This window comes from Elephas maximus, chromosome 19 (genome assembly GCF_024166365.1).
Source record: "Elephas maximus indicus isolate mEleMax1 chromosome 19, mEleMax1 primary haplotype, whole genome shotgun sequence".
Taxonomy (NCBI): domain Eukaryota; kingdom Metazoa; phylum Chordata; class Mammalia; order Proboscidea; family Elephantidae; genus Elephas; species Elephas maximus.
This window is the reverse complement of record NC_064837.1, coordinates 67198809-67217531: the sequence shown is the minus strand read 5'-3', so window position 1 is coordinate 67217531 and position 18723 is coordinate 67198809. Positions and strand designations below refer to the sequence as shown.

General features: G+C 46.5%; 1 non-coding gene across 1 annotated transcript; it reads right to left on the bottom strand.

Moving 5' to 3' along the window:
- Positions 1–17942: 17942 nt before the first annotated feature.
- LOC126063356 (small Cajal body-specific RNA 16) lies at positions 17943–18129 on the bottom strand. Its single transcript, XR_007514296.1, has one exon. It is a non-coding gene; the product is annotated as a small Cajal body-specific RNA 16 (non-coding RNA).
- Positions 18130–18723: the final 594 nt, after the last annotated feature.

Below are 18723 nucleotides of genomic sequence, written 5' to 3'. Positions count from 1 at the left end.
TGCAAGGTCTGAAGGTTTGTGCAAACAGTTTTACTTTTCTTGGAAGGAATAAACAAGGTCCCGGGGAAGGGAGACAAAAGGGTGGCTGATGGAATAATAGATCAGAGAATGTTTCATTCCCAGGCCAGACCATTCCCAGGAGGGTGCCTTATAGTGGTGGTGTGTGTTAGCTCAGGCCGAGGGTAGGCCAAAGTTCAGGGCCTGGAGGCAAGGAGAGAAATGTAACCAACATTTGGTTAGCAGGCATTTTGTTCCACTGATCAGTATGGCATAGTCTTAGGTAAACAAGGGGGGCATCCTTGAGTCTTACCTACATCCTGAGGGGAAGGGGGTCTCTTTGCAGTAAGTTTTTTTCTGCAACACAAAAGGGAGGTGGTGGTGGCAGGTTGGGTTGGTTTCCTCAACCGGCACTGTTTTCGTGGAGCACTGGGCTTAGGTAAATTCAACATTGCCAGTGCCCCCTCTGTTCCAGACAAATGATACTCACTCATCGGCGCATTACACAGAGGATCTAAGCCTCCCAAGTGGGGTAAGACAGTGTCTAAGAGACGTCAGCACAGTGACAAAGCCAGAAGAGGTGCTCTCTGATCAAAGCCTTGAAAAGCAGCTTAGGCCTCACTGAATTAGGGTAGGACAACCAACTATATTTTTAATTTCAGATAACAAAAATTTATAAGTATGGCAGTGCAATATTTGGGACATACTTACACTAAAACAGGTCCCTGGGTGGTACAAAGGGTTTTTGGTCCACGATTAATCTAAAGGTTGGTGGTCTGAACCCACCCAGCAGCACCTCAGAAGAGATGCCTGGTGATCTATTTCCATAATGATTACAGCCAAGAAAACCCAGTTCTACTTTCCATACATGGGGTCTCCATGAGTCAAAACTGACTCAGCAGTAACTACAACTTTTTAAACCAAGTGCACATACTCCTTTAATAAGAAATTAAAAACCAAAAGAAACACCAAGCAGTGTTTACACATACTTAAAACAAACGGAGGAAATGAAGCCTTTATTTCATTTTGACTTCTTTTTTTATCTTCCCCATGAAACTTTCAAAAGAGTAAAATACTTTTTGGAACATAGGCTATACAGTAGCAAAGGGGCTTGAGATCTGCCTTAGGGGTTATGCGGGCTCCACCCGTAACTCATCCTGATAGAAGATGACAACCAGTTAAAGTTTTCAAATAGGCACATATATTGGAAATTTGACCTTAAGAAAATCTACTCAATGGGAACAGTCAACGCACAGAACGTGGAATGAGGCTTACAGAGCCTTGGGTAGAAGTTAAATATTAAAATTGAAAATCCAAGTCTTCGTTTCCTTAGCAAGGAATTTGTTGTTGAAAGAACACGAGTCTGACTTTAATTCAATACCAGAAGCTGAAGGTGCTGCTGATGGTGGCGGCCGTGACAGCAGTCTTGCGTAACCATTGCATAACACCGCAGCTGGCAGCCCTGAGGGAAGCTGACTGCCCACAGCTGCACGCAGACCCACTTCCACCAGAAGAGCAAGAATGAGCTAGTTTTCTGCATAACTGATCCGAGGAATTATCAAAGAACTGTTATAGGTGCATCGTGTACCACAACGTAAAACCATACCGGGCTTCTGCACTGTAAAGATTGCTGGATGATTTTTTTTTTCTTTTTTGGTAATCTTGACTTTTTTTTGGTGACGTTTTTATTGAAATGTAACATATGTAATGACCTACAAACAGAAAAGGGTGTAAGCCATAAGTACACAGCCTGATAAGTTAACCCAAAGTGGGCGCATTGTGCCGGTCAGTACCCCAGTCAAAAATATTTGATTTTTAAACTACGTACATATACTACTAGATAAATATTGAAAAATAATAATTAAGATATCAGGAGAGCTAAAATGCTTGAGTCAAATACCAGTGCACTCTGGAGAGGTGCTGTTTAATATGGTAGCCTCTAGCTATAGGGTCGCTATGAGTCAGAATCGACTCGATGGCACTGGGTTTAGCTACGTGTGGGGAACCCTGGTGGTGCAGTGGTTAAGATCTATGTCTGCTAACCAAAAGGTTGGCAGTTCGAATCCACCAGGTGCTCCTCGGAAACCCTATGGGCAGTTCTACTCTGTCCTATAGGGTCGCTACGAGTCAGAATCGACTCAATGGCAATGTTGTTTTTTTTTTCCTAGCTACGTGTGACTTTTGAATACTGTGACTGAGAAATTGAATTTTTAAAAAATAATTTATTTTGTTGTTGTTAAGAATATCCACAGCAAAACATGTGCCAATTCAGCAGTTTCTACATGTGCGAGTCAGCGACACTGATTACATCCTTCGAGTTGGGCAGCCATCCTCGCTCGCCTTCCTTTTTCTTTTTCCTCATTGCACGCTTTTCTGTTTTGTGGACTGGACTTGCATTTACATTTACATACGCTGAGGTCTATTTATACTTGTACTTTTTTCTCTCAATTTCCTTTTTTTTTTTTAAATTGTGCTTTAAGTGAAGGTTTACAGAGCAAATAAGTTTCTCATTAAACAATACACATATTGTTTTGTGACACTGGTTGCCAACTCCATGACATGTCAATACTCTCCCCTTCTCAACTTTGCGTTCCCCATTTCTCTTGGTCCGGCTTTCCTGTCCGCTCCGGCCTTCTCGTCCGTACCCCTGGGCTGGTGTGCTCATTTAGTCTTGTACACGTGGTTGAACTACGCATTATGGTTTGTTTTATAGGCCTGTCTAATCTTTGGCTGAAGGGTGAACCTTAGGAGTGGCTTCAGTACTGAGTTAAAAGGGTGTCCGGGGGCCATACTCTCAGGGTTTCTCCAGTCTTTCAGACCAGTAAGTCTGATCTTTTTTTGTGAGGTAGAATTTTGTTCTACATTTCTCCCCAGCTCTGTCCAGGACCCGCCATCGTGATCACTGTCAGAGTGGTCAGTGGTGGTAGCCGGGGACCATCTAGTTGTGGGGAACTCAGTCTGCTGGACGCTCCACCTCCTTTTCTGAGTTGTTCCTCCCCCAGGAGCACAAATTCTCTGCCCTCTAAGGCTCCTATCTAATCTTTCCAGTTGCTGTTGTGGGTTTGTTCCCAGATAGACAGACCTTCAAAGAGCACAATGCTCAAGGCAGACATTCTTTACTAGTTAAGCTTTTAAGATGGCTTCAGAGGATATTTTCGGTTTAAGGTTTAAAGACGATCTCAGTGCAATAGTTTTAGGGGAGTCTTCATGATATTTTACATAATGCTTTACACGAAACCCATCTACCCTTTGGTGATGTAACAAGTAATTGCAGGGCACCCACCTCAACCAGCCAGTTGAGAGACGGAAGCAGGCAAGAAATCACAGAATGACCGGGTGAGCTCTCATGGAGAGCTAGAGACCCTGGGAGAGAACAATCAACAGTGGAGGACCTTGGCCCCGAGACAGGCTGACATTTCAGGCCTCCAGCTTCATCAACAAGGTGAAGAGCGGAGAGCGTGAAGGTCAGGTGTCCTGGCAACTTTACTGGTCGCATTCAAGTGTCTTTTTTCCATGCCACTTTCCTCAGGACAGTTTCTGGGTGGAGCAAATGGTTAATACTTTCAGTTGCTAGCTGAAAGGTTGGAAGTTGGAGTCCACCCAGAGGTGCCCCAGAAGAAAGGCCTGGGAATCTGCTTCTGAAAAATCAGCCGCTGAAAATGCTATGGAGCACGACTTTACCCTGACACACGAGGTCACCATCTGACACACGAGGTCACCATGAGTCAAAACCTACTCCACAGCAACGGCTTTTTTGGGGGGGGGAGGGGGAGTTATTACTTTTTACTGTCAAACACTTCCAAAATGTAGAATTAAAAAATTTATAAAAAGTTCCAAATATGTATATCTTATTTAACAATAAAGATAAATCTGGACTGTAAACAGGATATTTTGGAAAAAAAAAAACATTGGTGTGGAATCAATTGCAATTCACGGTGACCTCATATGTTATAGGCAAAAACTGAGTTCCATAGGATTTTCTTGCCTATAATCTTTGTGGAAGCAGATCACCAGGTTTTTCTTTCGTGGTGCCACTGGATGAGTTCGAACCACTAACTTTTCAGTTAGTAGTAGAATGCAAAACATTTGTGCCACCCAAACAAGTTGTTGTTGTTAGGTGCCACAGAGTCAGCTCCAACTCACAGCGACCCTATGTACAATAGAAAGAGGTACTGCCTGGTCCTGCGCCATCCTCACAATCGTTGTTATGCATGAGCCCATTGCTGCAGCCACTGTGTCAGTCCACCTCGTTGAGGGTCTTCCTCTTTTCCGCTGACCCTGTACTTTGCCAAGCATGATGTCCTTCTCCAGGGACTGATCCCTCCTGACAACATGTCCAAAGTTTGTAAGGCGCAGTCTTGCCATCCTTGCTTCTAAGGAGCATTCTAGTTATACTTCTTCCAAGACATATTTGTTCTTTTGGCAGCCCATGGTATATTCAATATTCTTTGTCAACACCACAATTTAAAGGCGTCAATTCTTCTTTGGTCTTCCTTATTCATTATCCAGCTTTCACATGCACGTGATGTGATTGAAAATACCGTGGCTTGGGTCAGGCGCACCTTAGTCTTTAAGGTGACATCTTTGCTTTTCAACACTTTAAAGAGGTCCTTTGCAGCAGATTTGCCCAATACAATGCTTCTTTTGATTTCTTGACTGCTGCTTCCGTGGCTGTTGATTGTGGATCCAAATAAAATGAAATCCTTGACAACGTCAATCTTTTCTCCGTTTATCATGATGCGGTTTATTGGTTCAGTTGTGAGCATTTTTGTTTTCCTTATGTTGAGGTACAATCCATGCTGAAGGCTGTGGCCTTTGATCTTCATTAGTAAGTTCTTCAAGTTTTTTATTTTTATCATGCTTTAAGTGAAAGTTTACAAATCAAGTCAGTCTCTCACACAAAAACCCATATACACCTTGCTACGTACTCCCAGTTACTCTCCCCCTAATGAGACAGCCCGCTCTCTCCCTCCACTCTCTCTTTTCGTGTCCATTTCACCAGCTTCTAACCCCCTCCACCCTCTCATCTCCCCTCCAGGCAGGAGATGCCAACATAGTCTCAAGCGTCCACCTGGTCCAAGAAGCTCACTCCTCACCAGCATCCCTCTCCAAACCATTGTCCAGTCCAGTCTATGTCTGAAGAGTTGGCTTCGGGAATGGTTCCTGCCCTGGGCCAACAGAAGGTCTGGGGGCCATGACCACTGGGGTCGTTCCAGTCTCAGTCAGACCATTAAGTCTGGTCTTATGAGAATTTGGGGTCTGCATCCCACTGCTCTCCTGCTCCCTCAGGGGTTCTCTGTTGTGTTCCCTGTCAGGGCAGTCATCGGTTGTAGCCAGGCACCATCTACTTCTTCTGGTCTCAGGATGATGTAGTCTATGGTTCATGTGGCCCTTTCTGTCTCTTGGGCTCATAATCGCCTTGTGTCCTTGGTGTTCTTCATTCTCCTTTGATCCAGGTGGGTTGAGACCAGTTGATGTATCTTACATGGCTGCTTGCTAGTGTTTAAGACCCCAGACACCACTCTTCAAAGTGGGATGCAGAATGTTTTCTTAATAGATTTTATTATGCCGATTGACTTAGATGTCCCCTGAAACCATGGTCCCCAGACCCCTGCCCCTGCTATGCTGGCCTTCAAAGCATTCAGTTTATTCAGGACACTTCTCTGCTTTTGGTTTAGTCCAATTGTGCTGACCTCCCCTGTATTGTGTACTGTCTTTCCCTTCACCTAAAGTAGTTCTTACCTACTATCTAATTAGTGAATACCCCTCTCCTTTTTTTTTTTTTTTACCTCTCCCACCCTCCCCCCTCTCGTAACCACAAAAGAATGTTTTCTTCTCAGTTTAAACTATTTCTCAAGTTCTTATAATAGCGGTCTTATACAATATTTGTCCTTTTGCAACTGACTAATTTCACTCAGCATAATGCCATCCAGGTTCCTCCACGTTATGAAATGTTTCACAGATTCATCGCTGTTCTTTATCGATGCGTAGTATCCCATTGTGTGAATGTGCCATAATTTATTTATCCATTCATCCGTTGATGGGCACCTCGGCTGCTTCCAGCTTTTTGCTACTGTAAACAGCACAGCAACTGGGTTTTGAGCCATTCCAATAGGCTCTAAGTCTCTGGGTGGTGCAAAGGGTTAATATGCTTGGCTGCTAACCAGAAAGTTGGAGGTTCCAGTGCACCCTAACATCTCAGAAGACAGGCCTGGCGATCAGCTTCTGAAAGGTTAGGCTTGAAAACCCTGTGGAGCACAGTTCTACTCTGACACACATGGGGTCGCCACGAGTCAGAGCCAATGTGACAGGAACTGGTTTTTTCCTCCTCAGGAACCCAGAGACGAGCACAAGCCTTTTACAGTCGCCCAGGGAAAGGTGGTTCTCATCCTATGCACAGATCTGGGATCCTCTTCTAACATAAACCATTTCATTAGTGGGAAAAACAGTCCTTAAAAGAAGACTGTGTGAGCTACTGACACTACTGAGTGAAAGCCAGAGTCTCACCCTCGCCTGGGAGGTCCTACAAGATGTGGCCCCTGGCACCCCCCTCCCCACCTCACAAAACCCTTCCCCTTCGCTCTCCATCCTGCTGGTGGCACCGCTGGCTCCTCCCTCTGCCTGGAACCTTCTTCCCGGCTTGGCTTCGCATGGCTTACTCTCTCACCTCCATGGAAACCAGCTGCTGTCCAGTTGGCTATGACTCATGGTGACTCCAGGAAGAACGGTGTTCCACAGGGTTTACGATGGCTGATTTTTCAGAAGCAGATCACCAGGTTTGTCTTCCAAGGAGCCCCTGGGCGGACTCGAACCTCCAGACTTTGGATTAGCAGCCGAGCATGTTAACCATTTGCACCACCCAGAGGTACATCACTTCCATCAGGGTTTTGCTAAAGGCCTCCTCCCTAGGTGTTTCCTGACCATCCAATTCAAGAGTACAATCCCAGCCCCACCCGGGCATTCCTTCCTAGCCCCATGTTGCTTTATTTTTTTCTACAGCACTCACCACCTGCTATCCCAAGTATTCTAACGATTTTTTGTCCCCCCCTCCCCCCGACTATAATGTACGCTTCGTGGGGGCAGGGAGTTTTGTGTCTTGCTCCCTAAGCAGTACCTGAGTGGTGCAAAGGGTTAAGGCATTCAGCTGCTAACCAAAAGGTTGGAGGTTCGAATCTATCTAAGATGTCTCAGAAGACCTGGTGATCTACTTCTGGAAAATCAGGTGCTGAAAGCCCTATGGAACACAACTCTACGCTGACATGTGGCATCGCTCCCTATGGAGCACAGCTCTATGCTGACATGTGGGGTCGCCAGAAGGTGGAATCAATCCCAAGACAACTGCTGACTGGTGGCAGCCCGTGCTTACCCCGGTGCCTAGCCAACAGTGAGTTTTCAGTTAAAATATTTGTTTGATTGGTCAGAAAACTGTCAACCAGGCTCATAAATCAGAGAACACACAGTACTCAAAGTAAAATGACACTTCCAGGATTGTAACTGTTCCCAATTCTACAGCATTTTTCTGATGGCTAACAATCAACAATTTAATCCATAGTGGCCTGCAGGGCAGCTAGAGTACTGGAAACAGAACCACCAGGACGCAATTAAAAAGAATGCTGACACGTTGTGAAAAACGGAACTAATGTCACTGAACAGTTTGCGTAGAAATTGTCAAATTGGAACTATGATTAAAAAAGTAAACCACACTGGCTTCATACAAATGTCCTTCTGTCTGGATATGTAACTTTCAGTTTCAAGAACAAGCAGCGTTCTTCTGGCCAGAGATGGCTGTAAGCCCTTAACATACCATCTTCATGGACTTCTCATCCTGGGAAGTGTTGTGAATTCCTTATGGAAGAAAATCACTAACAGTGAGTGAAGCCACCTGTTGTCACCAGGTGTGATGCTGGACAGAAAGATGCATGAGAACATGCTCTCGTCCCCAAGCGTGGAGCACATGTCAGGCCTTGAGCCAGGATCAGCTGGTCCATTACAGGATTAACGCTCCCCAGGAATGTCCGCACTGGGACTCCCTGACATTCCTAAGCCTGAGCCCAGCCCTGCTGATTCGCCTTCTGCATAACTTTCTGGTGAAATAAGGTTGACAGAAGGCAAGCCTTGGCTCAGAGCTACAAAAGAACATGGTCTGGTGTAGGACTGCACACTCTAGCGGACCAGGAGAGAAGTTCACCATCTTGACTTGCTAAAACTACTCTTTAGGTCAATTTCTCACTTTTCCTAACACAGGCCTTTGGTGTCCCACAGTGGTTTTTAACTTTTAAAAATGACTTAAGACCACAGACTGCAACCTTCATGGCTACTAACTGCTGTCTCTTTGAAAGACGGGGCTTCTGCCACTACAGCCCTCTTAGACATGACCCCTAAGGACAAAACTCATAAATGCTAAGACCCACCCACAATATGCCCCAGCCTATTTTAAATGTTCGTTCTTTGGGCTTTTTAAATTGTTGGTACATTTGTGGGTGTATCTGCTGTCTTTTAGAGCACAAGCTTCTGGAGGGCGGAGTGACTCAACTTTTGGTTCAGGACAGAGAAGACAAGGATTCCAGCACCCCATGAATTCTATGCCCACACAAGGACAGGAAGCTCAAAGACCTGGATGGCTGGTAAGCAACTCGGTGCACAGGACAGTCTTGAGGTCCCATGCCTAGGCTGGGTGGGATGGACACCAGAGCTGTAACTGAACCATAGAGCAGGGAATAGCTGGGCGCCCTCTGTGAAGCCACACTCAAGGTCTGGTGTCAGACACACGAGGAACCAAGTCTCCTCCCAGATTCTCAGCTTCCCTCCCATCACCTCCACGTGCCCAGCACCCAGCAGCCCATTAACTCGTAGAAGAATTAAAGACGAAGCCATCTGTCTTGGGGTGCGGTCACTGGCCACGGGGATAGAGAAAAAGGTTACACGTTAGGAACCCACACTGGGCCTGCATTTCCGTAGACTGAAACTGCACTGGAGAGAAGCAAGCTTGCTGAGGGGGTGGATGAAATCTCTCAGCCAGCCCCTAGCCCTCAGAAGAATTCCGCTCATCCTGTCCCCATTTCCCTATTCTCGGCTGACTCTTCTGGCCCTAAGGAATCCCAGACCAAGCAGAGTGGACTCACGAGGGCCGCTCACCACCCCTTTCAGGGTGATCTGAGTCAAGAGAGGGCAGAGGCTCTGTCAATGCGGTCTGTATTCAGTTTCCAAGCTGTAAAGGCTACTGCTTAGAGGGGGCTGGGATTGGATCTGACTGAACTAGCTCCCTGATGCACTTTGCAGACAGGAAACCACGTACGTCCTGGAGGGCATTTGCACTCTGAGGACAGACAGACAGACAAGGCACTGACTGGGCCGCAGCCACGTTGAGGAAGCAGCTAGCTCATGTTTTGCACACAGGAAACACGATACACACATAAAAGTGAGTCAGGAACTGAGGAGTAGAACTTTTTATTCCAGGGATATCAGCATATATATATATATATATCAGGATGAATCACATCTTCACGCAGCGTGTTAATGTAGGCAACACACTCTCCCCCTTAGGGACAAGTCCTAGAGGGGCTCGAGTCAATGGTTACTCCCACCGCAGTCCCAGCGTGCACGCCTCCCTCAGCGGCTATCACACAGGCACTCTCTGCCGCAAACAGCTCCTGTTAGGACCCCAGGACTTACCCAAGCCGCAGCATCCTACAGAATTTCACAGCTGGAAATACTGGGAACATGCTCTGGAAACCAGAGAAAAACATAAATGATAATGGCGATACAGCTAATGTCTAAAGCACTTCCCAGGCCCCAGGCTGCCCAGAGTCTGTGACAGGGAGCTACTGAGTGCTCACGAGTACCAACAGGAAGTGATTTGCCCAAGGTCACACGGCAGGAAGTGGTGGACCTGGGACTTGAAATAAGCTCTAGCAGTAGGGCTTGCGTACTGCCACTTGTGAGTGCCGAGGACAGCCAAGGCACTCTCTGAAGTGCCCCTGTGCTTCTGAGACCCCATGGTGCCTGTCAGGGCTAATTTGGTGCCAACTTGGCTATGCCATGGTTCCCGGTGGTTTGGCCCAACGCTAGCCTAGTTACTGTCATGGAGTAGTTCATGTGATTACATCAGTCAGCTCTAAACCCATTCCAACTTGCAGCGACCCTAGAGGACAGAGAACTGCCCCATAGGGCTTCCAAGGCTGTCATCTTCATGGAAGCAGACTGTTGCATCCTTCTTCCCTGGGGCGGCTGGTGGGTTCAAACCACCGGTCTTTTAGTTAGCAGCTAAGCACTTAACCCCTGTGCCACCAGGGCCCCTCCAGTTGGCCTTGGGCAGAGCTAATTACTTCCAGTTGAGGCCATACCAGTGTAGCGTGGAAAACCTGATCGCATCCGGCTTATATAAAGAACAGCACAGACAGAGACACACGCACTGGGGAAGACAGACAACACGTCAAGGTCATCTACAAGCAAAGGAACTCCAAGGATCGCCAGCCATCACTAGAAACCGACAGACAGGCCCTCAGAAGGAGTGGACCTGGCTGAGACTGACTTGAACTCTTAACCTCCAGAACCATGAGTCAGTAAGTTTCTGTTCTTTCAAGGCCACATGAGGTGTCTGTCACAACAGCACTGGGAGAGGAAGCCAGAGGCAGGCCCTCCCTCCCCATGGCTGGTTTAGATGACTGGTCAACCAGCATGAAGCCAACCTCAAAGTGCTGAAATCACATTGCTGGCTTTCGGCAAACACTGGGAGGCCAGTCCCTCCTGGAAGGTGAACTCCACAAGATGAGGATCAGGCAAGGACTGTTAAGTCAAAGGAGTCAACAAGTATGTCCAGAAAAATGAGTAAAAGGAGGCCCAGCCATGGCTAGGTCCCAAGTTTAAGAAAACCTCTCTACGCTGCATTAGAAAATGTACCCGCAATGTCTGCGTTATGAAGACAGCAGGAATCACGCAGGTGATCACAGCTACGCGCAGAAGCACTGCAAACCTAACGGCTTTAAACGCAGACCAGTGGGGGTGCGGCAAGCTCCACACCCCCCATATCATCTTTCCATGACGTTGCTGTGTGTGATGTGGTTTTCCGAAATGGAACATAATCACGGCAAAACGCTGAACACAGTTCCATCCTCTCTCCACTTACTGCACAGACCATATTCCTGGACAACTCAGTTATGTTGTTGTTTTTGGGTGCCATCTAGTCAATGGAAACCCCAGTGGCAAGAGGTTAAGTGCTACGGCTGCTAACCAAAAGGTCAGTAGTTCGAATCCGCCAGACACTCCTTAGAAACTCTATGGGGCAGCTCTATCTGTCCTATAAGGTTGCTATGAGTCAGAATCGACTCAACGGCAACGGGTTTGGGTTTTTTTCTGACTGAGTCAATTCTGATTCGTATCGATGCCATGTGACAGAAAAACTGCCCCATAGTGTTTTCTAGGCTGTTATCTTTAGGGGAGCAGATTGCCAGGTCTTTTCTCCCATGGGGTAAGTTTTTTAGGCTGTTTGTGGAATTAAAAAAAACTTCTTTAATTTTATTTGCTAGGGGTCCTTTCAGTATAATAAACCTGTACAAAAAATAGCTTGTGTTTGTAATAGCTGGGCTTAGAACCCAGCTGTTCCACATATATAAACAGTGAGACACATCTGTGGTCTTAGAAGCTTGCAAGTGGCTATCTAAGATGCATCCATTGGTCTCAACCCACCTGGATCAAAGGAGAATGAAGAATACCAAAGACACAAGGAAAATATTAGCCCTAGAGACAAAAAGGGCCACATAAACCAGAGACTCAATCAGCCTGAGACCAGAAGAACTAGATGGTGCCTGGCTACCACCAATGACTGCTCTGACAGGGAACACAACAGAGAGTCCCTGATGGAGCAGGAGCAAAGTAGGGTGCAGAACTCAAATTCTAGTAAAAAGACCAGACTTAATGGTCTAACTGAGACTGGACGGACCCCAGAAGACATGGCCCCCAGATGCTCTGTTAACCCAGAAGTGAAACCATTCCCAAAGCCCACTCTTCAAAGATTAGACTGAACCATAAGACATAAAGTCTTTTCTTTCTTTCCTGTCTTTTCAGTGACCTCTTGCTTTCTTCATGGATGATGTCCTTGATATCATTCCACAACTCGTCTGGTCTTCAGTCACTAGGGTTCAATGCATCAAATCTATTCTTGAGATGGTCTCTAAATTCATATGGGATATATTCAAGGTCATATTTTGGCTCTCATGGACTCGCTCTGATTTTCTTCAGTTTCAGCCTGAACTTGCATATGAGCAATTGATGGTCTGTTCCACAGTCAGCCCCTGGCCTTGTTCTGACTGATGATATTGGGCTTTTCCATCGTCTCTTTCCACAGATGTAGTCAATTTGATTTCTGTGTGCTCTATCTGGCAAGGTCCATGTGTACAGTCATCGTTTATGTTGGTGAAAGAAGGTATTTGCAATGAAGAAGTCGTTGGTCTTGCAAAATTCTATCATTCGATCTCCGGCATTGTTTCTATCACCAAGGCCATATTTTCCAACTACTGATCCTTTTTCGTTTCCAACTTTTGCATTCCAATCGCCAGTAATTATCAATGCATCTTGATTGCATGTTCGATCAATTTCAGACCGCAGGAGCTGATAAAAATCTTCTATTTCTTCATCTTTGACCCTAGCGGTTGGTGCGTAAATCTGAATAATAGTCGTATTAACTGGTTTTCCTTGTAGGTGTATAGACATTATCCCATCACTGCCAGCGTTGTACTTCAAGATAGATCTTGAAACGTTCTTTTTGACGACGAACCATTCCTCTTTGAGTTGTCATTCCCAGCATAGTAGACTATATGATTGTCCGATTCAAAATGGCCAATACCAGTCCATTTCAGCTCACTAATGCCTAGGATATCGATGTTTATGCAGTCCATTTCATTTTTGACGATTTCCAATTTTCCTAGATTCATACTTCGTACATTCCAGGTTCCGGTTATTAATGGATGTTTGCAGCTGTTTCTTCTCATTTTGAGTCGTGCCACATCAGCAGATGAAGGTCCCGAAAACTTTACTCCATCCACGTCATTAAGGTCGACTCTACTTTGAGGAGGCAGCTCTTCCCCAGTCATCTTTTGAGTGCCTTCCAACCTGGGGGGCTCATCTTCCAGCACTGTAACAGACAATGTTCCGATGCTATTCTTAAGGTTTTCACTGGTTAATGCTTTTCAGAAGTAGACTGCCGGGTCCTTCTTCCTAGTCTGTCTTAGTCTGGAAGCTCAGCTGAAACCTGTCCTCCATGGGTGGCCCTGCTGGTATCTGAATACTGGTGGCACAGCTTCCAGCATCACAGCAACACACAAGCCCCCACAGTACGACAAACTGACAAACACGTGGATGTCAGAGAAGACTCTGAAACTTGCTCTTGAGCGCTGAGCAGCTAAAGCAAAAGGAAGAATTCATGAAGTAAAAGAACTGAAGATTTCAAGGGGCCTCTCGAGAAAACAAAATAAAGTATTATAATGACATGTGCAAAGAGCTGGAAATGGTATTTCTCAAGCTGAAAGAACTGAAGAAAAAATTCAAGCCTCAAGTTGCAATAGTGAAGGATTCCATGGGGAAAATATTAAATGATGCAGGAAGCATCAAAAGAAGGTGGAAGAAATACACAGTTATTATACCAAAAAAAATTAGCCGATGTTCAACCATTTCAAGAGGTGGCATATGATCAGGAACTGATGGTACTGAAGGAAGAAGTCCAAGCTGCTCTGAAGGCATTGGCGAAAAACAAGGCTCCAGGAATGGATGGAATATCAATTGAGATGTTTCAACAAACAGATGCAGCACTGGAAGTGCTCACTCGTCTATGCCAAGAAATATGGAAGACAGCTTCCTGGCCAACTGATTGGAAGAGATCCATATTTATGCCTATTCCCAAGAAAGGTGATCCAACCGAATGTGGAAATTATAGAACAGTATCATTAAAATCACATGCAAGCAAAATTCTGAAGATCATTCAAAAACGGCTGCAGCAGTATATCGACAGGGAACTGCCAGGAATTCAGAACGGTTTCAGAAGAGGATGGATGTGGAACCAGGGATATCATTGCTGATGTCAGATGGATCCTGGCTGAAAGCAGAGAATACCAGAAGGATGTTTACCTGTGTTTTATTGATTACGCAAAGGCATTTGACTGTGTAGATCATAACAAACTATGGAAAACACTGAGAAGAATGGGAATTCCAGAACACTTAATTGTGCACATGAGGAACCTTTACATAGATCGAGAGGCAGTTGTTCAGACAGAACAAGGGGATATTGATTGGTTTAAAGTCAGGAAAGACGTACAGCAGGTGTGCATTCTTTCACCATACCTATTTAATCTGTATGCTGAACAAATAATCCAAGAAGCTGGACTATATGAAGAAGAACAGGGCATCAGGATTGGAGGAAGACTCATTAACAACCTGCGTTATGCAGATGACACAACCTTGCTTGCTGAAAGTGAAGAGAACTTGAAGCAATTACTAATGAAGATCAAAGACCACAACCTTCAGTATGGATTACACCTTAGCATAAAGAAAACAAAAATCTTCACAACTGGACCAATGAACAACATCATGATAAACGGAGAAAAGACTGAAGTTGTCAAGGATTTCATTTTACTTGGATCCACAATCAACACCCATGGGAGCAGCAGTCAAGAAATCAAAAGACACATCGCATTGGGCAAATCTGCTGCAAAGGACCTCTTCAAAGTTTTGAAAAGCAAAGACGTCACCCTGAAGACTAAGGTGCTCCTAACCCAAGCCATGGTATTTTCAATCACATCATATGCATGTGAAAGCTGGACAATGAATAAGGAAGACCGAAGAAGAGTTGACGCCTTTGAATTGTGGTGTTGGTGAAGAATATTCAATATACCATGGACTGCCAAAAGAACGAACAAATCTGGCTTAGGAAAAGTAAAACCAGGATACTCCTTTAGAAGCAAGGACGGCGAGACTGTGTCTTACATGCTTTGGACATGTTGTCAGGAGGGATCAGTCCCTGGAGAAGGACATCACGCTTGGCAGAGTACAGGGTCAGCGGAAAAGAGGAAGACCCTCAACGAGGTGGACTGACACAGTGGCTGCAACAATGAGCTCAAGCATAACAGCAATTGTAAGGATGGCGCAGGACTGGGCAGTGTTTTGTTCTGTTGTGCGTAGGATCACTATGAGTTGGAACCAACTCGACGGCACCTAACAACGACATAAAACATAAAAGAGCACTCACAAAGAATATGCTTCTTAGTTCAAGCAGATACATGAGACCAAATGGGCAGCTCCTGTCCAGAAGCGGGATGAGAAGGCAGGAAGGGAAAGGAGCTCATTGGATGGACACGGGAAACCCGAGGTGGAAAGGGGGAGTGTGCTGTCACATTACAGGGACTGCATTAGTGTCACATAACAATACATGTGTAAGTTTTTGTGTAAAAAATAAACTTGAGCTGTGAACTTTCACCTAAAGCAGAACTTAAAAGGTTAAAAAAAAAAAAAAAGTGAACCATTCAAAAGTCAAGCAGGACCGGAGAGAATTCTCTTCTCTGACGGGAAGGACTGGCCCATGTATACTCATATTGACATGTGGCGCCTGGCCCCACCACCAAATGCCGAGCCACATCCCCACTCGCTCTTTGTGGAAAGCACCCAGTAAATGAAGTCACCTTGCGCCTGACTCCTTTTCATTACGTCCACAGGACATGGCATCTTCAGCAGGTCAACACTGAAAACTTGTGTGGTTAAGCGTCATTCCAAATAAACCTGAAAGCCATAAAATTTACGTTTCAAGCAGACAGGAGTCAGTAGGTTTTCAGCCAGCACACACGCAAATCTTCCAGAACACTCACCTGCAAACCAATGAGATTCCATCAGTTTTTACGGCACTTCAGCAAGCCTGACTATTCTCCAAGTTAAAACTACCGAGAAACAACCGTGAAAGACTCTATAAAAGCCAAAACCTACCTTCCACCCGGAGTGTGTGAAAAGAGTCCCTGGGGCTGTGCCCTACCTCCCTCCATGCCCGCAGGCTCTGGCCGCGGGCTGGTCGCTGCCCTCTTCAGGTGCAGTCTCGGTGGCTTCCTAACCCCACAGCTTCTCTCCAAGCTTGGAATTTGCACACTGCCACCTGGTGCCCTTCTCAGACACAGCTCAGTCTCCCTGTCTTCCTTGGAAACCCGGCACTAATCAAGTCAGAATAAAACCCAAGCTCTGACATTCAAAGTGCCCCATGACCCAACACCAGCCCGTATTTCCTACTTCAGTTCCTTTCCCTTCGCTTAGCCACGTCCATGTGTCGCAGGTATGGCTCCAACTCACAAGCTTCCCGCCACTTTCATGCTTCCTGCCTTCTGTCCCAGGTTTCATCAGCTGGAAAAAGCCTTTCCTGCCTTTGACAGTCAGGCCCCTCAGGGGTCACAAGCCCTGACAGATCCCACTGGAAACCCTCCTTCCTGCTATTGTTTCATACGCCAGCTGCCATCGAGTCGACTTGAACACATGGCGACCCCATGCGTGTCAGAGTACAACTGTGTTCCACAGGGTTTCCAATGACTGATTTTTTGGAAGTAGACTGCCAGGCCTCTCTCCTGAGGCGCCTGTTGGTGGACCTGAACTTTCAAACCCTATTAGGAACTGACCTCATTAACCCTTTGCACCACTGAGGGACACTGCTGTTCCACAGCACTTATTTAACGTCTCTCTAAATGCTGGGCCCCTTAATGCCAGGGCCTGCACTTTTCTTTACACCCCCTCCAACGGCCAGGATGCAATGCTGACTACTGTCAAAGGTGCTTAAATGTGCTGAAGATGTCACTTCTCAATCTGCATGCTCGCCACAAACCAGGCCAAGACAGAAGAAAGACTGCTGCTTCATGAAGGGGCAGGCCAAACCACACCCAGAAAACGGAAATTTTAAGATTTCACGAACAGCTACATCTATGTTCAAGACTCAAGAGATCACTCAGGAGAAACCAACATGAGGGAGGAGAAATCCCAAAGCGGGGTCCATGTCAGCCTTCATCTAAGGAGGAACAAGGGCAGGGGAAGAAAGAGCACCTGTTGCCACGATTCTGATTCAGGTGTCACTACTGTCCCCATCACGTTCTAGACCTGTGCAGTCCAACTCAGTGGCCACCAACCACAAGTGGCCATTTACATCTAAATTAGCTAAAATTAAAAATTCATTCCTTAGTCTCACTAGCCACATGGCAAATGCTCAACAGCACATGTGGTTAGTGGCTAGTGTATATCAGACAGAACCCAGAGAAAACATTTCCATTAGGTTCTTCTGGACAGCGCTGTTCTAGACACAGCACTCTTCCGAAATTAGATTTTAGCCTAACACTCTCTTGTTTAAAACCTACAACGGGCCTCCCACCGTTCTTAAGACAAAAACCAAAATCCTTACACAGGCCACAAGACCCTGTGTGGTCTGGTTTTTCCCATCTTTTCAGTTTCGTTCCACACCATTCTCCCCCCTTGCTTTATGGCTATAATGGCCTTTTTTCAGTTCCTCCACCACCCAAACTTGTCAGGCTGGGGCCTTTGCACAGGCTGCTTGCTCCCTGGCCTTCTCAGCGAACTCCTACTCATCCTTCAGAGGCCAGTTGAAAAGTCCCATCATCAGCCTTCCAGTCTCTATCAGGTTCGTCTTGATTTATATTCTTAAAGGACTGTGCTGCTTTCCTTCAAAGCATTCAGCTCAGTTTAAATTCTGCCTTCTTTAGCATGGCCATTTAATATCAGTCCCCCGGCTGGGCTGCAGCTCCCCAGGAGCAGAGACCACGACTGCCTTGCTCATCTCTGCACCTCCAGCACTTAGCATGGCACTTCGACAAACTGTCAACAAGCACCCACTGAACAAGGATCCAACAGTATTCACAGCTTTTTCAAAAACTACCTGCTCCTTGGTACCAACTATAGAAATTGCCTTCTTTTGGCACCGGTCTTGTTTGCAGTATCATACATGATCATCAAACTGCTGCTAGAATGTTCACACCTGTTACTGCAAATTCAAAACCCAGGGAAAGCTTCTCCTGAGAATTTACTCTAGGTCAGGGTTGGGCTGCCTGGTACCAGGCTGCACCCACAACTGGGCAGGTTCAGCCACACAGGAGCCTTCCCCCAGACCACCAGTTTAGGACACTTTGTCTCCAAGCTCAACATACCTGTATCTCAAAATAGTCCTTCCGTATCTCCACCCAAATGCCAAAGGCTGGCTGTTCCTCATTTTCTGTGGAAACCCTGGAAAAAACAGTAATACAGCATGCTCTGTGAGGGTAAAAGTCTCACTTCATGCTCACCCAGTCGGGGGCTCCCAGGCTTTCCTGACAGCTGCAGCGCCTCCCTACAATTCCCTTGTCCCAGTTTTGGTGTCTGTGTTCTGACCGAGTTCCCTTTGCCTCCTCCCGTCCCAGCCCCAGCTGCTGTGCCAGGTGCGGTCCCTGAAGCCCCGGGCCCCGCGGCGGGGCTTGCGGTCTCCGAGGTCCCGGTACCGTGGAGGAGGGGGAGGGGAATAGGACGAGGGTCTCAGGTTTCGGCGCGGGGAGGTGGAGGGTCCCAGGACCCACGGCGGGGTGTCTCAGGTCTCCAGAGTCCAGCGATCCATGGAGTGGGGGTCTCAGATCTCTGGGGTTCCAGGACCGTGGGGAAGCCCTTTTCTCTGGCGTCGCGAGACCCTGGTCTGTCTTGTATGCTTGCCCCCCGCGGGGCCTGACGCCCCAGGTA